This window comes from Pelobates fuscus, chromosome 5 (genome assembly GCF_036172605.1).
Source record: "Pelobates fuscus isolate aPelFus1 chromosome 5, aPelFus1.pri, whole genome shotgun sequence".
In the NCBI taxonomy this organism is placed as follows: Eukaryota; Metazoa; Chordata; class Amphibia; order Anura; family Pelobatidae; genus Pelobates; species Pelobates fuscus.
In genome coordinates, this window is record NC_086321.1 from 86,549,640 (window position 1) to 86,562,944 (window position 13,305).

Here is a 13,305-nt window from a genome sequence, read left to right on the forward strand (position 1 = left end):
TGCCGGGACTCCTGCCGCTCACATCATGCTCCAAACGGGTACCCATCTGCCGCAGACGTCGGCTGGAAAGTCCCGAAGCGGAAAGCCGAGACGCTGACAGGAAAAAGCCGGGTGGAACGGCTGCGGCCTAGCAGGGGCTGCGGGCGGGAGAATCGGCCGATCTCCCGACCCTCTCTTCCCCTACTAACGGGTCCTCACAAAGTCCCGTTCCCCCCCCACAGGGCCGGGGGGGGGGATATCCCGGTCCACCGCACACAGCATGGGACTACATCCAACCCATATATCTGAGCCCAGACCGGCAGCAAGACAACTGGGGGAACGCCGGCCACGTGGAAGCCTGAGGAGGCACGGAGCGAGCTGGGATATGAGGCGAGAATGGACAGAATTCTCCAAAGCTTTTGGCGCAAACTGGAGGTACTAATGTCCCGTCCAGCCCAGACCCCCCCTGAGGGCCGTGGCCTCACACCACCAACGGCCTGATTCAAGGCGACTCAGCGAGCAACCTCTCACTCACAGACCGCATACATGGCAGTGGCATGACACACGCCGGGCTAAGGCGGACGGCGCGAAGGGCCAACCGCGACCCCACAAGACAAAGGTGCCTCAAACTCGAACCAATAGGCCTAACTCAGCCAGCAGTGTCCCAGTCAGGCCCAAAGTCTCACCTCAAGGCCCAAAGCTTCACCTGCAACAGCAGGGGCGAGGTACTGTCACACTGCGACAAACCGCCCGACTACTCACTCACTTACCAGAAGCCTCTACCATAGGCCGTCTACAACGCCTTCCCAGGCTGAAGACCGCATGGAGTCCGACTCCAAGACACCAACCACACCGCCGGAGGCTCGCCCGCCGGAGGCGGCGGCAGAACACCCGAGCCCAGCATGGCGCCCGACGAAGGGACGACCCGGCCTCTCTGAGTAACCGTGTCGGTGGGAAACTGGTGAAGGCCTTCATAACGACCTGGGGCCGGCCGACGCCAACTCACACCATGCCGTACCCCAGTGGCTCATTCTTCACGACGGTGCCAACTTCCCCACCGTGCCCAGCAGAGGTATTGGCTGAACAGACCCCACTAACTGGCGGCCCCACCATCACGACTCTTAGCTGATAGCCGCAGGGCTCTAGCCTGAATGACCCCCATGGACTCTCCTTACTGGACTCCCACTTGTGCATAGGCCTCCCATTTTGCCTACTCGTATAACTTTATGTTATTTTTTTTTTAAGCTCTGATACTACTAAAAAGTTTGACGTTAATGCGACGAATGTTAAAGCGACAAAAGTTAGAGCGACAAAGCGACAACTGTTAGAGCGACAACTGTTAGAGCGACAACTGTTAGAGCGACAACTGTTAGAGCGACAACTGTTAGAGCGACAACTGTTAGAGCGACAACTGTTAGAGCGACAACTGTTAGAGCGACAACTGTTAGAGCGACAACTGTTAGAGCGACAACTGTTAGAGCGACAACTGTTAGAGCGACACATGTAAGAGCGACACATGTAAGAGCGACACATGTAAGAGCGACACATGTAAGAGCGACACATGTAAGAGCGACAATTGATATCTGATCTCAACAAATACACATACTCTTTGCTATGGTAATTAGTCTGCATGCTACCATTCGGATCATATGATCCATATCTTGTACTCTCAGCACTAGGCCAACGACAAAATATTAAATAACAAATACCCTGTTTAGCTTGTATAATACTACTGTTATACCGTTTATAAAATGAGGCTGCTATTCTAGGGATTACATGTAACCATTGTACAATCAGTTATACATGTCATGCGTCATTCATGCATTAACCCCTTGTTTTTCTTTCTGTACCGAACCATCTTATGCCTGGGTTCAAAAAGTGGTGCTATCACCATCGAAACTAATGGAGTCTGCAGAAACTTGACTGGATGTAATTTGGAATGTATTTATTTTTTTATTAGAAGGAAGGGGTAAACTATAGTTCTAAAAGTGACAAAACCTTTCATATAAGCTGCATTGCACCACATCAGTTATCCTTCATAAACTGCCACTGTTGCAATCATGTGACTGTTTACTTGTACTAAAAGGGATTTACACTTTATGCAGTAGGAAATATAAAAAAGTAACTGGCTCTGCTAACAGCTTATGGTATTAATAAGGGGTGCCCAAAAGGTAGATCCCCAGATGTTGACTCCCATGATGCTTTGCATGTATTTAGAATGCCTTTAGTGTGGCAAAGCCTCATGGAAGCTGTAGTTTTAAACCATCTGGGGATCTTGCTTTGGGGCACCCCTGGTCTAAATAATACACCAGTTAGTACCTACAGCTCATATTATTCAGAAGAGTAGAACATACAAAAACCTTGATGATGTAAATATTTGTCGACTTCAAGGCTGAAGTAAGTGTCCCGTTAAGATACACAATACAGAGGCTGCATTGTGCTGTAACAGTTATTGATGGAAGTCTGTCTGTAGTTTGTAGACAGTGAGATATGTGCAGTGCATGGCCACCCCTGACCTCTGTACTTGTAATTTTGCTACAACCTCTATCCTTTCCTGGATAATGATTAAATATATCCTTATAAGCACATCCTGTCTGTTAGGACAACATGGAGCACATTAGATAGGGTTGCTATTTTCTTCTGACAGGCTGTTTTGGGACTGGTTTTGGAGATCTCCTTTCAAACGTTCTCTGAATCTGCCACTTACCGGTAATTTGTATTGGCTGCGTGTTTTGGCATTGCAACAAGACTGCCCACTGGTTCATGCTGCACATGGACTCACGCAAAATCTGGGTTTAAAGCTGCATTCCCACTTGAGAACATGGGCTGAAATCCAATTCTCTAATCTCTTCTCACTTCATAATCTAGAACTCTTCTTTTGCTTCACTGTGTGTAATATGCCTCCTAACACTTAACGAACTGGGATTTCAAAATACACGGTGCTTTCACGCCAAATCCCGTGAAAGACCAGCGGCAGGTCCATGCCTTTATCTGAGACGGGATATGCTTATGTAATACAAACCAATGCAGCTGAGACGGCATAATATGCAGACCTTAAAAACACACTTATTGCACTGGATGGAAAATTGCTCTACCCTCTGCTAGAGGCTGATTTTGTTTCTTGCCTTGAGTACTATATTGAATACTTTTACCGTTCCTGGTGTTTATTTTTAAGAGTGTATTGTTTAGGATTACACAGGGTTTTAAGATTATTCTAATATTTGTATTTAGTTATATGAAGACTTTGGTGTTGAACTGCTGCAGGGGCACCGCACCTCCTCGTACTATAACCACTTCATTACCATTACATTGTTGTTGTAATTAATGTAGCGCCGTTGGTAATCTGAAAGGCAATTTGGGTTGTGAATAAAATTCTATGGTGTGGCGGTGATAATATTTTGTCTGGGATTGTTTTTGTGACGACCCTAATAATGAGAATTAATTTAAAGTGAAATTCCAATTTAAGGCCAAAGTAGCCGTATATGAAAAATTCTCCAAATTAGCTTTTCTTCCAATGTGGCTACTTTGACCTTAAATTTAAAATTCACTTTGAATTCTGAAAAATTCCCTATAATCTTTGTTTTAAATGACACAATACTTGATTGTCAGCATCAGAGTACAGTTATGCTAGGGGCAAAGTATTTGGGTGCAGTTTATATGAAAGTGGCCACAGTAAATAATAATCCGTAAATAATAAGCAGTGTTTAATGCAAGCATTGTCAATGAGTGGTGGCTGGAACATTAGTGATTTGTTGAGTTTGTTTGGCTCCTCTAGATTTCAATGATATGTTGTAGTAAATAATAGAAAATATTATTTAACCATCATCACCAAACAATAGCTGCTGTCAATAGTGTTTATGCCATGACTAATTTAGTTAGTACTGTCATACTAGTTATTACTGCTGTAACTGATGATCAGTTGTGTTAATGATTTAAGTTTAACACTGTGATATTTTTAGAATGGATGATACCGGTCTGTGCCAAGGTAAAAACCCTTTCTAATCGAGACAAATGCCTGCAGAACTAATGCAGGAAGTGTAAGGTTGGTAAATCTCCCCCATTTTTACTGGAGTCTGTCTGCGTTCCACATTTAAACAAAGTGTCATGTTCTGAAAATGGTGCAATCACCATGGAAACCAATGGAACCAGCAGGCCGTAACTTTCCATTAACATCCCGCCCTTTTTACTACTTTTTTGGACACGACACTTTGAAAAATGTCCCCTAATTCATTTGTGTAACTTCTCATACAGGAAAGGTAGAAGTTGAAAGTAAAAAAGGCTGCATATGTGCTGCTCATTGCTTAGAAAATGGATCTTGCAGGACAGAATGGGTTGGGTTCTGTGTTCCATAGAGTGGAACACACAATTTTATCTTGTTCTGTCAACACAGATTTCAAAAAATTGCTTTTGAGCTAAAATATATAAAGTGTTATATACCAGCTACTCTGTCTGCCAGGGTATATAAAGAGTCAGCTGTGCTAACCCTGCCCCCCCCCATGATTAGCTAAAGGCATAAGTGGGCATGTAGGTTGGAGAAACCATTTAAGTAAGTGCATGCTTGATGTGATCGCTAACTGAAATACAAGTAAATGCTATAGTGTTATGGGTAATAAATGTTACAGGCCTATTGTGCAGAAATGTTACTTTTCTTGTGTTTCTAAGGATTATTTCTATCCTGTTTTCTGTGTTGGTCAGTATGTAATGTGTCAGTATGCTGCTACAACAATCTAATTTTTTTTTGTGGTAGAAATCTGTACAGAGGGCAAATTAATAATCTATACGTTTGTAAGGTTTAATAACACTGGTTGCAAACAGTGTGGATTTATACCATGTAATGTACAATATCTCTAAAACCACACTGGCACAAATGGTGTTTATATTTAGCATTTAATAACATGGGGTGCAAAGTGGGTGGGACATATTAGAATATAATATGTAATATTCACAAAACCTAACTGGCACAAACATTGATTTTGTGGCAAAAACCAGCACAAAGAAATTGTATATTGGTTTTTAAAATTGAAAGGGACACAATAGGCATCCAGGCCACTTTATCTCAAAGTTCTGCAGAATGGTAATTTTTTTTTATTGAAGGGTTTAAAGCAGCACTGTCATGCCGATCTTACCTTTCCCCCAATCAATTCCTCTTCTCTCCCTCTGTCAGGATCTGTTCTTTATTTCTTCCTGTCTGCTCTAGTTTTCTTTAAAAAGTAAGACAAAGTAGGGACTATTTGTCTTATGGAGGTTTCCTGTGCCTGACCATCTATGACCAGTCGAGGAGCTTCGTTTCCTGTGGTAAGAAATTTCCCCACAATTCTTACCTTTCCTCCTTGATCTCACAATGCTTCCTGTAAATATTCCCGAATGTCCTGTCATTTAGACAGAATGCAGGCGAAACTACCGAATTTCGTCATAACAGAATGGTCTTAAAAGTATTGTTAAAATACAGGAGGAAGATAAATTGGAAGATTTACCGGTAGTTGATGTACAAGTTGCTCAATTGTCTAAAAAAAACTACCTTGTCTATTGGGGAAATTTCGGGTCTGAAAGACCCTATGGATAAAAGAGCTGAAACTTCCAGCAGAAGGGCCTATCAGGCAGCAGGTTTTCAGGCTAAAGCTGCATTAGCCAGGGCTTCAGTGGCAAGAGCTCAGAATCTTTGGTTGAATACCTTGGAAGAATGTCTGGGTGATACCCAGGACAAAGGCCTGTCCCTCCTATTCCAAAATTTGAGGTTGTCCAATGAGTACCTTACGGATATTGTTACGGAGGTGATTAATCTTTCAGCTCGTGTCATGGGTTTGTCGTCAGTAACCCGAAGGGCACTGTGGCTTAAGGCCTGGGCAGCAGACACTGCTTCAAAATCTGCATTATGTCAACTTCACTTGTGTTGCAAAATTGGAAGTGCAACAACATATGTGAGGAAGGCTGAACTTGATGGACGCAAGTCTCTTTTCAGCTATGTAACTATGTAACTTGGAGAAGAAAAAGTTGTTTGGTTCTCCCCTAGAAGAGTTAGTCCGACAGATGTCTGATACTAAAAAGGCCTTGCCTCAAGACAGAAAGTATTCCTGGAAGCCCAGGTACAGAAATTTCCAATTTAGGCATCAGAGTGGTTTTCAAGACAAACCCAGGGGTTTTCGTCAACAAAGGAGAAATCCGAAGTTTGACACACAAAAAGATAAAACTGACAGAAACAAACGTTTCTGACGCCATCAGAGTAGGCGGAAGGTTGCAGAATTGTGTTCACAAATGGAGAGAGACGACTACAAATCCATGGGTTTTGAATCTAGTCCAAAAGGGTTACCGAATAGATTTCTTGGATGTTCCAAGGTCAACTTTCCTTATCTCCTCCTGCCGGTCAAAATTAAAAAAAAACAAGCCCTTTTTTCCGCCACTGTTTCCCTTTTAAGAAAGGGTGTTATAGAAAAGGTTCAAAATTCCCAAGTTTATCAAGGGGTATACTCCCGTTTGTTCCTTGTTCCAAAACCAGACTTGTCTTTTCGCCCAACTTTAGATTTAAAATCCCTAAACAAACTCGTTTCTTATCAACATCTTAGAATGGAGACAATAGAGTCTCACTCATATCCTTCGAAAAAGAGATTTTATGGCCACCTTGGATCTGAAGGATGCCTATCTGCATGTTCCTATGGATGTGAACTCAAGAAGATACCTCAGGTTTGCTATACAGAAAGGGAAAAGCATCCATCATTTCCAGTTCAAAGCTCTCCTGTTCGGGCTAGCCTCAGCACCCAGAATTTTTACAAAGATCCTCACGCCTATCACAGCACTCTTAAGGCTACAAGGTATCACAATCGTGCCCTATTTGGACGACTGGTGGATAAAAGCAGATTCAAGAACCACGCTGAAATCAGATGTGACCTACACTATAAAAGTCCTGGAAGAACATGGTTGGATTATAAATCTAGCAAAGTCACACCTTACCCCTTCAAAGTCCATCCTGTTTTTAGGGTTTTTGATCAAGTCAGACACTGTCAATTCATCTTTCAAGCAAGAAGAAGAAAAGTATACAAATTTGATAACAAAACTACTTTGAGTATCGGAATGTTCCGTAAGAAAAGCCATGCAGGTTTTTGGTCATCTGACCTCTACGATTCCAGCAGTAAAATGGGCCAGAGCGGAATCAAGGCCCTTACAATGGGAAATCCTTGCGCAGTGGTCAAAAAAGGAAGAAGACTTGGATGCAATCATGTGTGTATCAGATCATACAAAAGAGAGAATCTCTTGGTGGCTGGAGGAAAAATTCCTTACAAAAGGCTGGTCCTTTCGTCTAAAATCTTGGGTAGTAATTTCGACAGACGCCTCAAACACAGGGGAGCTCACCTAGGATATCACTTAAGACAGGGTGTTTGGTCAAAAGATGAAACAAAGGAATCTTCAAAGTTCAGAGAAATGCTAGCAGTCTTCTACGCCCTTCAACAGTTCAAAGTTTTCATTTTGGGGAAAGCTGTAAAGATCCAGTCGGACAATCAGACTACTGTGCCTACCTGAACAAGCAAGGCGGTACAAAAGTAAAAAAAATTGTATCTCCTTTGCTCACGGATCATGTCTTGGGCTCAGTACCATCTGGACGACATTTCAGCAGTTCACATTCGTGGTGTAGACAACGTGATTGCAGACGATTTGAGTAGATCAAAATGGTCCCAGAATGAGTGGTCTCTCAATCAAGTAGTTTTTTCTCAGCTGGTGGAGAGATTCGGTCTTCCAGTTTTAGACCTTATGGCAAGAAGATCCAATGCAAAAGTGAGTTCGTTTGCCTCCCTCTTCAAGGTGGACAGGCCTCTGGTAATAGATGGTGGGAATTTCCTCTTGCGTACATCTTTCCCCTGGTAAGCTTAATCCCGAGAATTCTGCAAAAAGTGGCATCAGATCAGACACGTCTCCTGGCCATACTGCCGTACTGGCCAAATCGCAGCTGGTTCTCGTTTTTTTTTTTTTTTTTTTTTTAAATTCTTTATTTAGTCGTGCGCAAATATAACATTTGTGCCTCATCTGCCACAACCGCAGTGTGAGGTTGTAAACATTTATACATTTGTGTGACAAGGATACTTGTATGGTAAAACATTAATAGATTGTATTGGCAGCGTTGCACGTTTTTTTTGTGTATGTCTGTGTATGTCTGTAGCGTTGGATAGGACATATCAAAGATTGAGTAGGTGTCTCTCAGGGTGAGTCGGGTATGTCTGTGCTCATGGTAGGTAGTGAGACTTCTGGTCGTGGGCCTGAGGCTAGGTTCGGTAGTAGGGTGAATTAGCATTGCTTTGTGATCGCTGGTTCAGGTCACCGTTCTCAGTGGTCTATGTGTTGGTTGATTGTGCCCCTAACCAAGGGGGATGAGGGGGGGGGTTGTAGTCTCGCGATTGGTTGTCGGTTCAGTGGGTACTGTCTGTGGCGCAGCCGAGCGCCCTTATGGGGGTTCCCATTTAGTGTGGGGGGGGGGTGTATGCGGTGTACCTTGTCGTCGCAGTTGGGGATCTGACCTGTTCTGTGGTGCGCAGCAGGTGTGAATTATAACATTCAGGGTATTAACAAGCAAATAGTACAATACAAAGTGAAACAGTCACTTCTTTTATCTGGATGCCACTGAGAGTCAGCCGTCCGGTTCCTCCCGTCTCTCCGGTGTTTGGATGTCTGCGGTTGTCAGTCCTAGTGGTTCAAGGAAGGATGAGGCTTCCGCCATCGAGGATAATGTGTGGGTGGTCCCATTATGAGTGGTTAGTAGCGTGCCCGGTGCTCCCCATCTGTATGTTATGTTGGCTGCTCGTAGTTGTTGGGTTACTGGGTGAAACGATCGGCGCCACTGAAGGGTGGCTCTGGTTAGATCCTGATAAAAAGTAAGGCTAGAGTCCTCAAATGCCAGTGGGGTTTTGCCCCGCAGTGCTGTCATTATTTGTCCTTTTTCGGAGGAGGACGTGCATCTTATTATGACATCTCTCGCGGATTGTGATGAAGCCCTTGGGGGGCCTGCGACTCTATATATGCCGTCTATTACCAGTTTTCGGGCCGTCGCTGGGGGTAGAATAGTCGCCAGTAATCTTCTCGTGTAGTGCGGCAGCTCCTCATCTGTGACATTGGTGGGGATGCCCCTGACTTTGATGTTGTTGCGTCTGTGGCTGTTTTCTAGGGCATTCATATGTAGTGCCATGTTATGGTGGGATTTCTGGAGTTTATGTACCAGATCTTGGACATTTGTTAGGTTAGTTGAGACCTCAGCTATGTCATTCTCAGTGACCTGTACTCTGTCTTTTGTACTTTGTAGGTCTGCCTTGATTCCCGCTAGTTCTTGTGTTAATATCTTGTGAAAGTCGTGTAACAGGATTTGCAGGTCATGCTTTGTTGCTGGTGGCGATCCCTCTGGGGGTGCTGGTGTTAGTATATGGAGGCTGTGTCCCCCCGTTGGTTTGGCCGGGCTTGTCTGGGTAGGGAGCGGTTGGAGTACCTCTGAGGCCTGTTGGAGTCCAGGAGGCCGCTGGAGCGGGAACCCGGTATCTCTCCCTTCAGTCTGGGTTCCGGCTGGGGAGGGCTGGCTTACCTCTGAGGCCTGTTTGGGCCTAGAAGGCTTTTGGAGCATGGCCCCGATGTCTCTCCCTTCCCACTGGGTTCCGGCTTTCTGGGACCGTCGCCCCATGGCAGGCATATGGGTCCCTGGGTCGGCAGAGGGTCCAGCAGAGGGTCCAGCGGCAGTGTTATTTTGGAGGCCCTGGTAAGCTCCGTCAAAGAGTGCCTCCAGGTCGGGCAGTGTATACGCGGAGTAGGCCCCGTTTCGGCGCTTCCGCTTCGGGAGTGACTTTGCGGCAAAGAAGGGCATCTATCGATGCAGAGTGCGGACCCGGTTCGGGATATATGTTTATGGTGGTGGGGTTTGCAGCGATCGTCAGGATTAAGGCGAGATTCGATTTTCAAGATCGGAGCTGCCAGAAATGGCGTCCGGTCAGCTCGGTAGTTGGCTCCGCCCCCTGGTTCTCGGTTTTGAAGAATATTATGACTTTAGAGTACTGGACTCTTCCGGTTACGCCGGATCTCCTGGAAAACGCGGAGGTCCCAGTGGGAGTGTTGAAGATGTTCAAATTGACAGCTTGGCTGCTGCAAGGTTGATTCTGCATCATAAGGGTATTAAGAAAGAGAGGTTTCAATTGCTTTTAAATTCTACCAGGAGCTCTACCTCTTCTATATACTTGAAGATTTGGACAAGGTTTCTTCACTGGTGCATTAGATCCCATCCGTCTGCTGACACAATCCTTCATTTTTTTTGCAAGATGGTCTTGAACAGGGTTTTAGTCTTTCTACACTCAAGGTCCAAGTTTCTGCTTTAAGTCATTTTTTGGTGAAATATTGGGCTTCTATTCTCCACTTTGGCAAGATGGCTGGGTAGAGGTTATAAAGTTGGCTTATTCTTCATCGAACCTTCCTATACCTGCTTCCTTGAAAGCACATTCCACTAGAGCCATTGCTACGTCTTGGGCCGAAAAAGCATGTGCATCTCCGGAAGAGATATGTAAAGCGGCTTCCTGGTCTTCTTTCAACACCTTTGTGAAACATTACAGGCTAGACGTAGTCTCTGCCTCTGACGCTGATTTCGGGCACAGGGTGTTACAAGCTGTTATGGCCTAAATTCCCGCCCTTACTCTGGGATCTCGATATATCCCTATTGTACTGCCACCATATGCCAGGAAAAACTGCAATTTTACTCACCGTAAATTCCTTTTTCCTTAATATGGTGGCAGTATTAATTAATAAAACGTTTTCTGAGGTTTTTGTGGTTCCACTGTGGTGTTCTTGATACGTACTGAGGTCCTAAGGCTGCAGGGTCTCTTATACCTGGTAAGGGGAGGAACTTTTTGTTGTTTAATTATTTCTTTCAGATGCTTGCCTTAACCCCTTAAGGACCAAGCTTCTGGAATAAAAGGGAATCATGACATGTCACACATGTCATGTGTCCTTAAGGGGTTAAGGGAAGAGTACATCCCTATTGTACTGCCACCATATTAAGGAAAAAGGAATTTAATGTGAGTAAAATTGCAGTTATCGCGAGTAGGGTCATGTCTACTAAACAGTGAGCAGCGGGTGGGGGCCCTAAATTAAAAATAATGGGGGGGGGGGGAACCTATTGTCCCCTCACCCATGAGCGACAGGTGGGGGCTTGATGTAAAATCCCCCCCCCCCTCACCCCCACCAATCTCTACATTTACCTGTCACAGCACTCTGATTGGTTTGCTTGAAATCCAGCCAGTGCTCTGTGTCATTTTACACAGCGTGGGAAAGTTCTCTTGAATTTTACCATGCTGTGTAATTTGACTCGTAATACTGTGATTTGTTGCTTAACTTGGCATGCACTGGAATTTCACAGCACTATCTAGTGTGGGCAGATGACACACAGATGGTGGCGCATAGGTCCGGGCAGAAAATAAAGATTCAAAAATAGGTATTATGTGGGGGCTTAGGTGCATTTGGGGGTGACTAGGGGGACAAGTAAATGTAGTGGAGATGTAAAGAAGGAAAACAACTTGATTTGGCCATGACAGTGCCGCTTTAAGTGTACCTAGTGCCTGTTACTCAGACAGCCACTAGAGGTGCTTCAGAGGAAATAAGAGTAAAACAGCTACTTCCATCAAATGGTCTTCCTTATGATTGGTGCAGTGTGGCATTTTATGCGGATTTATAGTTTGGTTATTAGACTATAGAGTGCATTGATGCCACTTATCTGCTGCTGCTAGATGGGAGTCTGTTGATATCATTCCTTTCCAGGCATCCTCAGAGATACATTATATTCTATATATAAATAATATGATATTTACGTTCACATGTATAAATGTTTCCTCTTGTAATCATGAAAACATACAAGTTTCTGGGAATTTTTTTATTTATTTTTCCTCTTTAATGACATTAGCCAGGAATAATATATTCTGTTTTTTTGCTTCCTTTCTCTAATGGAAAGAGCAGGGGAAATGCCAAGCTGTGGGAGGTAATACTGCAACGAAGGCATCTGGCCTTCATGTGGCTACCTTCTGCTGTGCTGGCTGCCAAGCGATTGCTAAAGAATGGAAAGGTTTTACCTCAATGGATGGTGCTGCTATGTGCTTTCAGATAAACGTTCCCAAACAGCACAGCAATAGAGGTTTCCTGTCATAGCTCCAGCTGATCTATATTCACACCCCCCCCCCCCCCTCTTCAATAAATAAAATACATAAGGCACTTTTTATTCCTGAATGAACAGACATTCTCTTCTATCTTGTCCTGTGACTCCTTTTCATTTCCCTCTGTGTCCTGGAGACAGACCGTATTGGACTTTGAAATGCTGATCAAAATTCACCAGGGCGATTGCTCACATCCGGTTTGACATTTTTTTGTATGCTTTTATTTCAATTTTTATTTTTCCCTTGTGTAACTTTGTTTTGGACATTGTTGTGACACAGAATGAGATTTTTGAATGGGTAGGAGTTTTAAATGGACTTAAAGGAACACTATAGTCACCTAAATTACTTTAGCTAAATAAAGCAGTTTTAGTGTATAGATCATTCCCCTGCAATTTCACTGTCATTTAGTAGTTAAATCACTTTGTTTCTGCCTTTGCAGCCCAAGCTACACCTCCTCTGGCTATGATTGACAGAGCCTGCATGGAAAAAAAACTGGTTTCCCTTTTAAACAGATGTAATTTACCTTAAAAAATTGTATCATAATCTCTAAATTGAACTTTAATCACATACAGGAGGCTCTTGCAGGGTCTAGCAAGCTATTAACATAGCAGGGGATAAGAAAATCTTAATTAAACAGAACTTGCAATGAAGAAAGCCTAAATAGGGCTCTCTTTACAGGAAGTGTTTATGGAAGCTGTGCAAGTCGCATGCAGGGAGGTGTGACTAGGGTTCATAAACAAAGGGATTTAACTCCTAAATGGCAGAGGATTGAGCAGTGAGGCTGCAGGGGCATGTTCTATACACCAAAACTGTTTAATTAAGCTAAAGTTGTTCAGGTGACTATAGTGTCCCTTTAACGAAAAACTGGTATGGTAAATGATGCACTGTGCTAAATAGCATCTAGACCTGTCTAGCAAATCTGGCCTGTGATATTAAGTCATTGTCCACAGCAATGCTGGTTCCTTTAACTGGGATAAACCCACAGGCCTTCATGTTGGTCATTCCATTCCTAAACGGATGTCATAATTTAAGAAAATATTAGAATTGCAAGTTCCGGCTGCAGTATCAGGCAGCACTATTCCCTTTAGCTGTATGCTAGGAGTGTGTATGTGTATGGTTACCCTCTAAACCATGTGCTACCAGGGTTTCTCCAATCATTGCAGTACCAATA

The 13,305-nt window shown here is 43.9% G+C and overlaps 1 protein-coding gene across 1 annotated transcript in view; it reads left to right on the plus strand.

Moving 5' to 3' along the window:
* MTREX (Mtr4 exosome RNA helicase) overlaps positions 1–13,305 on the plus strand; it is an 80,013-nt gene that overhangs the window by 36,091 nt on the left and 30,617 nt on the right. The window lies entirely within an intron of this gene.